At 35.6% G+C, this 12,079-nt stretch overlaps 1 long non-coding RNA gene across 2 annotated transcripts; it reads right to left on the reverse strand.

Annotated features, from left to right (window-relative positions):
• Positions 1-10,040: 10,040 nt before the first annotated feature.
• On the reverse strand, positions 10,041-11,649 carry LOC140853305 (uncharacterized). 2 transcript variants are annotated; one of them, XR_012136318.1, is made up of 6 exons: positions 11,384-11,649; positions 11,231-11,278; positions 10,997-11,149; positions 10,454-10,621; positions 10,292-10,368; positions 10,041-10,215 (listed from the first exon to the last, which is right to left on the reverse strand). It is a non-coding gene; the product is annotated as an uncharacterized lncRNA (long non-coding RNA). The 2 variants fall into 2 exon arrangements; XR_012136317.1 differs by lacking the exon at positions 10,041-10,215 and having other exon boundaries at positions 10,238-10,368; positions 11,384-11,645.
• Positions 11,650-12,079: the final 430 nt, after the last annotated feature.

The following is a 12,079-nucleotide window of genomic DNA, read 5'->3' on the forward strand; positions in this document are numbered from 1 at the left end:
AGGATATTTCGATATCTTAAAAAAAACCCTTAATCTATCCCTCTTGTACACTGGATATCTTGAGATGGTTGAGGATTACAGTGATATAAATTGAATTATTGATTCTCTTGATCTTAAATCAACCATCGGATATCTTTTTCTTCTCGACAGTGCTGCCGTAGCTTGAGGATCTTTCAAGCAAACTATTATATCTCGAAGTACCATAGAAGCCGAGTTAATTGCTCTGGATATCACCTGTGCTGAAGAAGAGTGGATTAAAAATCTTATCTCAGAGTTATCTTTAATACCTAAGCCAGTTTCGGTCATATCAATTCATTATGATAATAAGATCGTAATTGAACTGACAAATCAAAAGAGTACTAATAAAAGGAAGAACATGTGTATCCAGATTCATCATAAATTTGTAAGATAACTCAAATAGAGTAATGTCATTTTTTTAGAATTTGTCAAGTCAAAGTAAAACTTGACAGATTAATTAACCAATAGTTTATCTAGAAATGGAGTCCTAAATCATCGAGAAGGATGGAGCTTAAGCCCACTTTGTGGTCATCGACAGTGGATACCCAACCACTATAATTGGAGATCTCATAAATGAGGTTCAATATGGTAGAAACGAAACTGATTGAGTGATCGTGTCAGAGCACATTATTGGAGTGTATCTCCTCCCATCTCTATGATGAGTGCACTTATCAGTGATAAAGTAAATTAGAAAGGATGAGCGAAGCTCTTAATGAGTCTAAGATAAAAAATTTGTAGGGTATTAGGTCACAAATATCCTTGGAGGACTTATCTATATGAGAATTATCGTATGGGCTGCGACTAAGGGTTTGGGCTAACCCTAACAAAATTCTCATGAAAAATCAAAGTACTAAGGGAAAGGCCTCTAAATGGCACTAACCGCATAAAGACCCACTTAATCTGTATTGTGTATGTGATAAGTTGAAGTATGAATTAAAGGACCTAGTTCAAAGTCTAATCCACTATGGCTCCTTCAGATGGATGCTATCAATATTAAGTGAGGTTCAAGTCTAGAAGACACCTCATCTATCACACAGTATAAGATGCCCAGATATTTATCATTATATTTTTCAAAAATTTAAATCTTTTGTGGGGGATGTTAGAGTTTATTTTAAAAATAAATAAATAAATAAAAAGATTTAAATTTTTTATTTCCTAAATTTTAGTTATTTAAAATTATTAAAACTCTATTTTAAACTTAACGATTTTTTTCGAAGAGATACGACTCTTTGGAAGAAAATGTTAATTCCCGAAGAAATACGATGTTTCTAAAACATCGTATCTCTTCTGAACCGTGGCACCTCCTCGATAATCTGGATTGAGTCTATAAGTAGGCTCTAGATTCGACTATTTCAAAGGCAATAAAAAAATTTTCTCAATCTCCTTTTGTGTTACTGTTTCTCTCTATTTCTTTTTGGGACAGAGACTATCTTTTTCTTTCTTCCACTTATTTTCTGGGCATCTAAAGCAAATCTCTTGGGTCAGCCTCCCCAATGATCGTGTTCGTGAGAAGATGATCGGACTTAGCCGGGTCATTGTATCTTGAAAACGAGATCATCAAAGACCCGTATGTAGAGGGTGAATCATGTTCTTAGGGCAGTATTTTACACACCTCGATTCAAGCAAGGTCTTTTCAATTTCTTATCTTTTTTAGTATTCTGTTTTTCATCTAAAAATTATATGAACAACAATAGCAATTTTTAGATATTTTTTTATTGAATTTTTTCTAACAACAACTTAGTCTACGATCATGCATGGTTTTTAACGGGCAATTATCGAGTAGTTAAGACATGTGATTTTCATACTTGTTAATGAGTACATATCCTTGCCTACATAAAGCACCTAAAGAACCTACAGATAAGCTCTTTTGATGTTCTTCACATTTTTACTGTAACTTCCTCTCTTAAATATCTCTTACTTTTTAGATTTTTTATTTGATTTAAGCATCAAAAGTTTTTCCGTCGGACAAACTTTTTACAAGTAGAATTCTCTTTCTTATTTTAGGTTAAACAAATAGATCTTTTTGTCCGAGCACCACCATTCAATTGCCCATTCTTTAGCCCATCCCCTTGCATGGAACTTGACTAGCTGAGAGCGTAGACCGACTTCATGAGTCCGACCTAAGTCTTTGTCGACCTTATTAGCACTTGTCTTAAAGCACTTTGTGGTTGGACGGATTTTGGCGGCAACATTGAGCACATCTAGAAATTGTGCAAGGAATGGCTGAGGACGAATTGTGACTCCAATTATTTGCTTGACATTTATTGAAATGGGGATGTGTCACAATCCACTGTCCACTGGCTACTAAGATACTCGATGGAGGACTTGAACCCCTAAATAATGGAGTTTATTATGTGGAAGAGGCTGGACACAAATGAAATTGGAAAGGAATTCTCTTATTAAATATGGCTATATGGTAAAATGATCGGGCTGATGCCAAATCGCTCTCAAAATTGAATATTATTATATGGTTCAAAATAAAAAGATTTTGTTAAAAAGATATTAGAGGAACCCTAGGGCTAGGATGGCCCTTGAAAATCAAGATTTTAGGGTAATGGATGCATGATGATGCTTTAAAATATTTACTTGGGTTAAATTGGTAAAGTTGAATAATTAGTTCTTATGATTTTTTTAAGAGCTCGGATTCTATAGTGCATCGCACGGTGTGATGCACCATGCGCACCATCCATCGCATGATGGATAATCGTGAATGGATACAACCTACGTGATAGACATCGCATCTGACCACATGTAGCTATTTATGGTATGATAGACGATGCATGCGATGCACCATACGATATGGTGCATCATGGGTACCGCAAAAAATCTGCATTTTTTTACTGGACATAAATGCTTGTTGCGAGGACCAACCGCATCGGACCAATTGGTTATATGTGGTAGCCCAAACTTCATCGCTTAGATAGCAGTTGAGTTTAAAGTGTTCTATCTTTTAAGATGTGCTGTTCCACACCCTCGCCTTCTTTGTTCTTCTGATTTTTATGGGGGTTCGATCATCTAGATAACAAATGGTTCGATCAACAGATCTTGAGATGTTCTTCTCCTCCACGTCCGGAGCTACACCATTGCCGGTGTTCTCTTCTCTGTTCTCTATAGCTTCAAGGTCTTCTCAAACCTTTTCTTAGTCCCCAAGGCTGGGGACCGCGTGCCCTCCCTTCCGTATCCAAAAACAAAAAAGAAAAAGAAAAGGACGACGTGATTCTTACGCCCCCTCAAACGAGGACTTTGGTTCTAACACGGTCTTTAATTTACAGTCCACGTTTCTCTTGAGATGCCTTTCGTGTTTTTTTTTTTTTTTTTTTTTTAAAAAAAATATAAGATCTTTAAAGCTACACTCGTTTGATAACTCACACCTATGCATCTGATCTCATCTCTGAAGCCGGAGTAATAAATAACAAGATTAGTTCTACATATTTTGAGGCTCATGCCAAATTAACATCTACCGGTGGAATATCTCTTTCTAATGCTACCTATTGCAGGTAATTAGTTGGCACTTATCTTGACATACATAGCTTATGTCATTCATGTCATCAATCAATTTACCACAACTCCTAGATCTATTTATTATATTACTATTTTACATAAGTTACGCCATGTCAAGAGTACTTTGTTTCATGGTTTTAATATCACTGCAAATTTCTTGGTATGTCTAAGTGCTTGTTCTAATACTGATTGGACCAGTGATTGCACCAACGCACTCTATCTATTGTTTGTTTGGATCTTTTGGTGCAGCAAAAAGCAGATTGTTGTTTCTAAATCCAACAATGAGACCGAATATCAATGAATATTTATGAACTCCTTTAGCTCAAATAATTATTCGAGAATATTGGAGTTACTCATCGTAGTTTTACCATTCTTTATCATAATATATAATCAAAATATCATTTAAATTGTGTATAATGATATTTTCAGGAGTATATTACATATATTGAAATTAATTATCAATTTATCTTCCAATACATTCGCTATGGTCCCGTACATCTTCGTGCTATTTCCTCCCGTGACCAAATATTATTGATATCTTCACTGAGGTACATCCATCCGAACTTTTTCAAAAATTAGTTTTCAAACTCAGGTTAGCTTCTATCATACCATCTTGAGTCTGAAAGAGGGTGATTTTGTATTAGTGTTGATTTATTTTCTTATTAATCATATAATTAGGCTATATATACCTTATCGTAAAGAATTAATAATAATTTAAGATATAGATGTTTTCATCTTCTTCTTCCTTCTTTGTTTCCTTCTCTCTACAGGTTCTGATGATGACTGACGTGACTGAGATTTAAGTTTTTTTGTTTTTTGGTAGAATGACGGAGATTCAAGTTGGCGCCGAGTGTAGACTAATGTGGACATGCACTCGGCCGTCCTACTGTAACTGAGAATTTTGAGTCAAAAATTCCAGCTAACCAATATGCTATCTCCTCGTTGCTCCTTATCAGGATGACGCCAAGTTTCTGGGTCATACTTGGACCGGCTTCGCAACTTCCACGCTGAAAAGATGGATCAGAGTTCTCCCCTGTCATTATACCCGGCCATGGTGCACCCCCAATACACTGCCCACCAGAAAGGTGGCTACGGCGACCATTTGGCTAGCCTTACTTGGTAGGCTTTTGTGATAGAGGATGTAAATAAGTTGGAAAACGAGAAGTCCAAACAGGGGAAAAAAATGAAAAGAAAACGACATATGGTGGTACTTTATATTGATTAAATTATGCAAGGAAAAATGTAGAGATTTTCACTGATCATTGGAGAGATCCCGTGCGATCCCTTGCTATAAGTGTATCATGCAAGAGGGTTTCCTGCCTTACAAAATCATCTATCTTTTTTTTCTTTTTTGAGTGAAATAGGAGGTTGAGAAAGCAACCAGCTCTTCATTGATCAATAAAAACAAAGTACAATCAGAGATGTAAAAATAAAGCAAAGTTGCTGATTAAGGTAAATGTCTACAAGCTAGCTGAAATAAAACATCCACCATGTAAACAGGAAACAGAGAAGAAAGAAATCATCTAGCGACATTGACACCCGCAGGAAACAAAAGCCAAGGGATCATCCTGCAAACCGAGATTTCTGCAAGCAAACCGGCAATAATTAAGCAGAATCATGAGTGCTCGCGGCTCACCCATATCCAAAGAATTTTTCAATCCCCCCAGCTTATGCCAAAACTTTGTATGTTCGACGAGTTGCATGCATAGCCTTAGGGATCAGGAGTTGAAACACTGTAAGACTTGCTCACAGACAAATCTAGCCGAGCCATATCTATTTAAAAACAATATTGGGTTCTTTTCCCTCCAGCAAGACCATGAGAATGCATCAATTAATCAACATCCAGACAAAATCATCTATCTTGCAGTACAGCTACTGCACAATGAATGGTTTGCACTAATACTGGATCTCTTGAGCTCGAACATGTACGTACCGGAAAGGATTCAGACTGCCTGCGAGGCCGGATTCTGCTCACAGGACTAATTCGATGAGTTGCTTTCGAGTTTTCCTCATTGGCCCACTCCAGGCGGACCAAACTCCCATCATTTGCCTCCATTTAGCTGTCATCTCGCAGCTTGTCATTGCATTTATGGTATCTGAAAGCTAATTGACACAGATCGATTGGAATTTTCATATAGTTGTGAATATGAGAAAGGGGGTGGGGGGTAGAGAGAGAGATGCTACCGTGCATGAGTTCGGATCCTCTGTGACCATTCAACTTGTGGTCTAAGATAGGGACTATGGAGTGAGATAACAACAATAAAAATTAATTCTATGGGTCGTGACTTTAATGTTAAACTAAGAGTGCGTTCGGTTCCTAGCAATTATCTGGTGACTAAGAGTGGATTATCTGTTTAACAGGCTAACAACTCTCGGAAAAGAAGAAGTCACTTAACTTGGTTGACTTTGTTTCGTGAGGAGGATCGGACAAAGTTAGCTGATTCAGCTCATATTTTCTGTTACTTCAGCAATTCTGCTCCAATAACTAAAGGGGATCGATGGAAACATGGTATGATAGATTTTATGCTACAAATTAACCATCAACTTTGTGGTGCCAGATGGCTGGTTAACTTTGCAGAAGTTTCTCTGCTGTCAAAATCAAATCAAATCCAAGAACAATTACAAAAAACAAATTATTTAGAAATATTACATTATTTAAAATTTTTTATCTATAGATTTGTTTCTTATAGAAATTGTAGTTTACCCACTTAGGACTTATTTGGTTTATAGAAATAAGTTTTTTCTAAAAAATAAATATTTAAATATTTGATATTTGAGAAAATGATTTCTATTTGTTTGATTAATCATGAAAAAATAATATAATTCGAAATAATTAATTATATTTGATCGAGTATATATTTTTTGAAAAAATTATGTAAAATACTTATCATACTTTTGATATATAAAGAGAAAGATCATATCTCATTTTATTTTAATTTTTAAAGATATGTTTGAAAAAAAAAATGTTATCACAATTCTGAAAAATAGTTTCACATCAATTCTTCTTTTTGATAAAATATAATAATTTATTGTTATAAAAAAAATATTTTTTTATCTTCTTTCAGAAAAATTCTAACTAAATAAGTAATAATTTTTTTTTTTTATTGAGCATATTTCCCTCCTCTCCTTTCCATGAACCAAATGATGAGTCCCCAACTGATCAGACCTTTGCCACTCCCTGCCATACTGCCTATCTAAAACCACTTATCAAGCTCGTGATGCTACCAAACTTCGTCCCCAAAAGACGCACCAAAAGAAAGCAACAACCTACTGCGGTAATGGTCCCCGACCTCCCTATCAAGTGGACCCCCATTAAATAACATAAATTAGTCTACGGAGAAGAAAGAATAAAAAGTGGACCACATAGGAGAGAGAAAAGGTGACAGGTGGGTCCACGAAGAGAACCCAAGCTCGTGGTTTGAAGCCGTAGCGGAAAGCAGCTTTTCCACGGGCTGTGGACTTTTAAATGCCCGTGTTTTCTCGGTGGACCCCATCTCCGTGAGAGGTGCCCATCGTAGCTTCAAAAGAAGAAAGTGGCCCCCCCCACGCAAAGGCCACCACCCTCGTCGTCGAGCAAACAGACTTGGGGGCATGGAAGCTGGCCAACAGATAGCGACGAGAGAGAGGGTGGCGAGAAAGCGATGGCCAGCTTCACCCCCTCACCTTTTTCTTTTTTTTTTCTTTTTCTAACTATTTTTTTTTTTAATGCAAGATAGGAGGAAACACTGACAGCATGGAAGGAAAAATATTGGGCTCCTCCATTGCAGAATTAGTAGATGGCAGCTGGTGTCGTAATGCTTGGGCCGCCATTCAATCCGCAGTCTGATTACCTTCACATGTAGTACAAATATATTGCTCAAATTGACCACTTTCATTGCAGGATATCCTTCCTGTAAACGCCTCGCCGGACACGGCCAATTTGGTCCCATTCCAATGCCTCTTTTGAACATGACTTGAAGACGTGTTCCTCCACGGCATGCAGAAGCCTTAGGTCGTTGATTTTATTTTATTTTGGAGGTGTCGAATTGCATTAATTAGATTGGCATGGTAGATTCTGGCACATGCAAGGAAAAAAAGAGCTCGAAAAAGAAAACTAGCCAGGATTTCCAGGCATGAGGTGTGATGTGAAGGGGGAAGGTAGGACAATTTATGGCTAGAATTGGTCCTTTTTTTTTTTTTCTTCTTTCCTTTTTCTTTTTCAGTTAATATGTGACTAATTTTGGGCATGTGCAATGCATATGAAAGCAGATATATGCGGCTATAAATTATCTGGAGGTCATGTGAAACCTTTTTCTAATCTTTAGAATCCGTTGCAATTTATATATGATTGGTGCAGGACCATTTCAATTCATCAAGAAGGGAATATAGGTAAAGACAGAATGTTGGTAGATAATAGAGAGAGGATTCTCTAGAAAGCTGTGTAAGAAGCTAAGAGCCTAAGAGAAGTGTTTCATAATAATAATAATAATAATAATAATAATAATAATAATAATAATAATAAGAGAAAGAGAGAAGCGGGAAGATTGCTTGAAAAGAAAATTCAAATTTATATCCAATATATATGAGAGTAATACCACGAGTAGAAACCCTTGTTCATATATATACATACATATATATATATATATATATATATATATATATATATATGATGTGATTCCACCACAGGAAAACTATTTCCCTATGGCCACTTATTTGTGACAATACATGCTCTTCTCACGAAAAATGGCTATTTCATGATGACTATTAACAAGTCTCATGAATTAAAAGTTTTCCATTATTTTTTGTGACAGCAGAACATCTTGTCATAGAAAAGACAAATTAAGAGTTGCCATGAAAGGCTGTCGCCATAGTTCTTGGTGCTAAATAAAATTATAGAGAGAACATAACATTCACTTTTTCTTGATAAAAACTTAATTATTGAGACTTAGGATTTTTTATGACAGTTTAAATAATCATCTATAATTGAGTTTTGTGATTTTTTTTCATCATGAAGTTTCAAAGATTTTTGTGATGACTTCTTTAAAATATTTTTTAGGACTTATCACCATGTAATAATTTTATTGATATACATCAAAAAAATATTAGACTTATTTCTTTAGTGATGGAAAAATTTTGTTTCATGATGAAAAAAGTCATCATAGAAGCTAGATTTTTTTTTTTTTCCAACAAGCAATTTTTTCATTACCAAAATAATTTTGTGCCGATTTTTTTTTTGTGTTATTGTCATTTAAATATGTATTTAACAAATCGAAGTTCACAAAAATAAAATTTTACCGATTTAAATTTCTACGAAAGCTTCTAAGCTGTTTTGCTCGACTACTCGATCCTCACCTGCAACCGATCTTTGTCATCAGATAATTATTTTATTGATATTTGTCAAATAAAATCTTTTTTTTGGTAAAGTCAGATAAAATCTTAGACTCAATCTTTTAATAGGGGAAAATTTTCTGTACTTTCACAACATGAAAAGTCATCATAGAAGCCACAGCTTTTTTGGAAAATTATCGGCCGTAGGTTTTGTTCTTTTACCCATAAAAACCTGAGTTCATGAAAAGCAAAATTTTGTCAATTTAAATTTCTATATTTAAAATATATTCTGCTCATGAACCATGACTTGAATAAATGGTGGCATTATTTTCTCATCAACGTCCATTGCTGTCTTTATAATGGTAATAATAATAATAATAATAATAATAATAATAATAATCTTGGGGATTGCTGATTGGGGATCTTATGGAGGCCTTGTTAACAAGAGTATAATTAACAGTTGGCCCAATGCTCGTGAACGATGAAGACCGATGAGCCCCCCCGCGACCAGCTGCCCATAAAAAGATGAAGGATTGAAAAAGAACTGATCAGCCTTCTGATATAGGGAAGCAAAGCTAGTTAAACAGAGAGTCAATATATTCTACAACCTTAATTATAGGAACTTCTTAAGATACATAGTAGATGATCATAATTATGGACAAAAAATCCTCTAAACCCAACTTGCAAGTGATTTTGTTTCTATTTAAATATAATCACCCCACCAAGAATGAAGCCATAAGTTGCATGACCGGCAAAAGACTTCCAAAGTTTTGCTTGTTCAGTCGTACAAAAAACTGCTTTCTGTCATGTGGAAAGAGAGTAAGGCTGGTGTGATGCATGTAGGCCGAAAGAACTTTGTCTTAATGACCAATGTCAAAAAAGGCCAAAGAGGAAATACATTGACATGCAGTATTGCCACACACATAAACATACACAAGAAAACAAAAACATAAACATACAAACATAAACCACTCCCGCCTCCTTCACTTTCCTTCGTCATTTCATCTCCTTCTTAAAACTCATTAACATTTAAGAATCAACTTTTAGTCACACCAACATTTACCATCCATTTAATTATCTTTGATAGTATATACCATCACAGGCAATCAGTCGGCAAAATTATGTAGCTTTCAACAGAGGCAAGTCAACGTGCAACCTAATATATCAATTCAATCTTAATCAAAAATCTCTATTGAATAATCTACATTTCCATCTTGATGCCAACATGCAGGGACAAATAATAAATAAACAATGGGAAACAGGAAGACATTGTTTGCTTATAATGTTGTACATTACACTGAATGTGATTGTAAAAAATATATGATTCCTCTTATCACATTAATGGGGACTGTGGGAAGGAGTCTCATTTCAGATGAAGGTGACAGCTACCTAACATAAACACAAGCTACATAATTCAGTATAAGATCAGTTCATATCACTTAAGGTCATTGACAAAATCCTGCACCTGTTAGTCCATACAAAAGTGGTCGAGTTGAAAATCAAGTACTCATTTCTTCCTATATCATCATACACATCTAGTTCCTGCCAACGAAGTAATAAATGATGTCAACAACTTCCACCAAATAATCCCTCTCATTGGTGATATGTACTTGAGTAACACACTCACAAATATGCAATAATCATGCTTGCAATGTCCGACAATCCTAATCATGATGGCTATAGCAAATTTCTGGCTTTTACATATGTAATTCAACTATTCCATGTTTCTACAGGTTTTATCGGAACTCATCTATCATTCAAAGCTTCTCAAGGATCATCTTCTCTTGCTTGGCATCTATGGCATGTTAAGAAACATTCAGAAGTTTGCAATAAAGGAAAACAAGAAATAGATATATAATGGACAGAATTTATTTAAAATGGTACAATTTGAAGCTAAGATGGTGGGGTCCAACTTATAGTTGTGCATAGCTAAGAAGCAGGCATGCATAATGTTAAAAGAAACACAATTTCTATTCAGAACCAAAGAAAATCACTCATACAATATAGGAGCGGCATGTAGGATTATCTTGATGGTGGCAAAGATATAGAACATATTCTGTTCTTAAAGGCAATAAGCCATGGTTGATGGTACTATGATCAGATTACTCATATGCTTATTAAATAATCACAGCACTAAACCACAGCTATCTATAAATCATTTGGAGGATACATTCTTGATCAGGATTATCAGCAAAGTTGGAGTGTAAAGCATTCCCAACACTGTCCACAATGGCAGATGTTGTCATTGATGATTCAATGCATAAGATGGCAGCAATAGCATCAAGCTGGGTGACCTCATTCCTGAACATGAGCCTTGCATGTGCTATGAGAGACAGAAGTTCAATACCCATAGATTAGAAACACTAGAATAGACTAGATATATGAAACTCAGGAATTTATGTACCTTGGGCTAATCGTATCAAACTTTCAAGCATGCGCACCGTGGTCCTAGCTGCATAACAAGTCTCATGTGTGAGCGATGGCAAAATTATATTGGAAGTAGTTTTCTCGAGACAAAAAAAAAAAGAAAAATGAAAGAAAAGTGTGCCCATGTAACCTGCATTATGTGTTGCTGATCTTCTCTGAAGTTGATAATAACTCGAAAATAACACTTTCTGACTCCTTTGTAAGCACTGGTGTAAAACATTGCTTTACATAGTGGATATACCTGCAGAAGAATCCTTGAGAAGCCGGAAGGAAACTCTCCCACCATAGCATTTGACTGGATATTATAATCATGTAAAACCATATGCCAAAGTCAACAGTTAACATTTCTTTTTATCCTGGTCATGTGGAAGCCACATGCCTACTCACCATTTTTTGTCTGGCAATCAAAGTAGAGGTCACAAGAATCACAGAATATGAAGACTAATATTACACGGTGATAACTGTTCTCTATAGCTTAGGCCCAGAATTCTGCGTATACAAGTGCTGAACAAGAAAGTTCAAAATGTCGAGTATTGCTGCCATTGGGGAAAACAGACCCTACGATCTGAACATTGATAAAAACCGATTTTCAGAAATGTTTGAAATATAGATTAATATGAAACAGCATATCACTTTGAGCAACTGGACTGTTAATATTTGCGCCATAAGCAACCGATTGCTCTATAATTATCCAAATTATATACATTTGACTACACATGAACTATGGGCAGTGGAGTGCTGTTGGAGTCATTTGTGAGTGCTGCATACAACATCATGCTTGTGGAGCTATTTGAGTTGATCTTAGTGCTTGGAGGCTGTACTGGCC

Source organism: Elaeis guineensis, chromosome 13 (genome assembly GCF_000442705.2).
Source record: "Elaeis guineensis isolate ETL-2024a chromosome 13, EG11, whole genome shotgun sequence".
NCBI classification, from domain to species: domain Eukaryota; kingdom Viridiplantae; phylum Streptophyta; class Magnoliopsida; order Arecales; family Arecaceae; genus Elaeis; species Elaeis guineensis.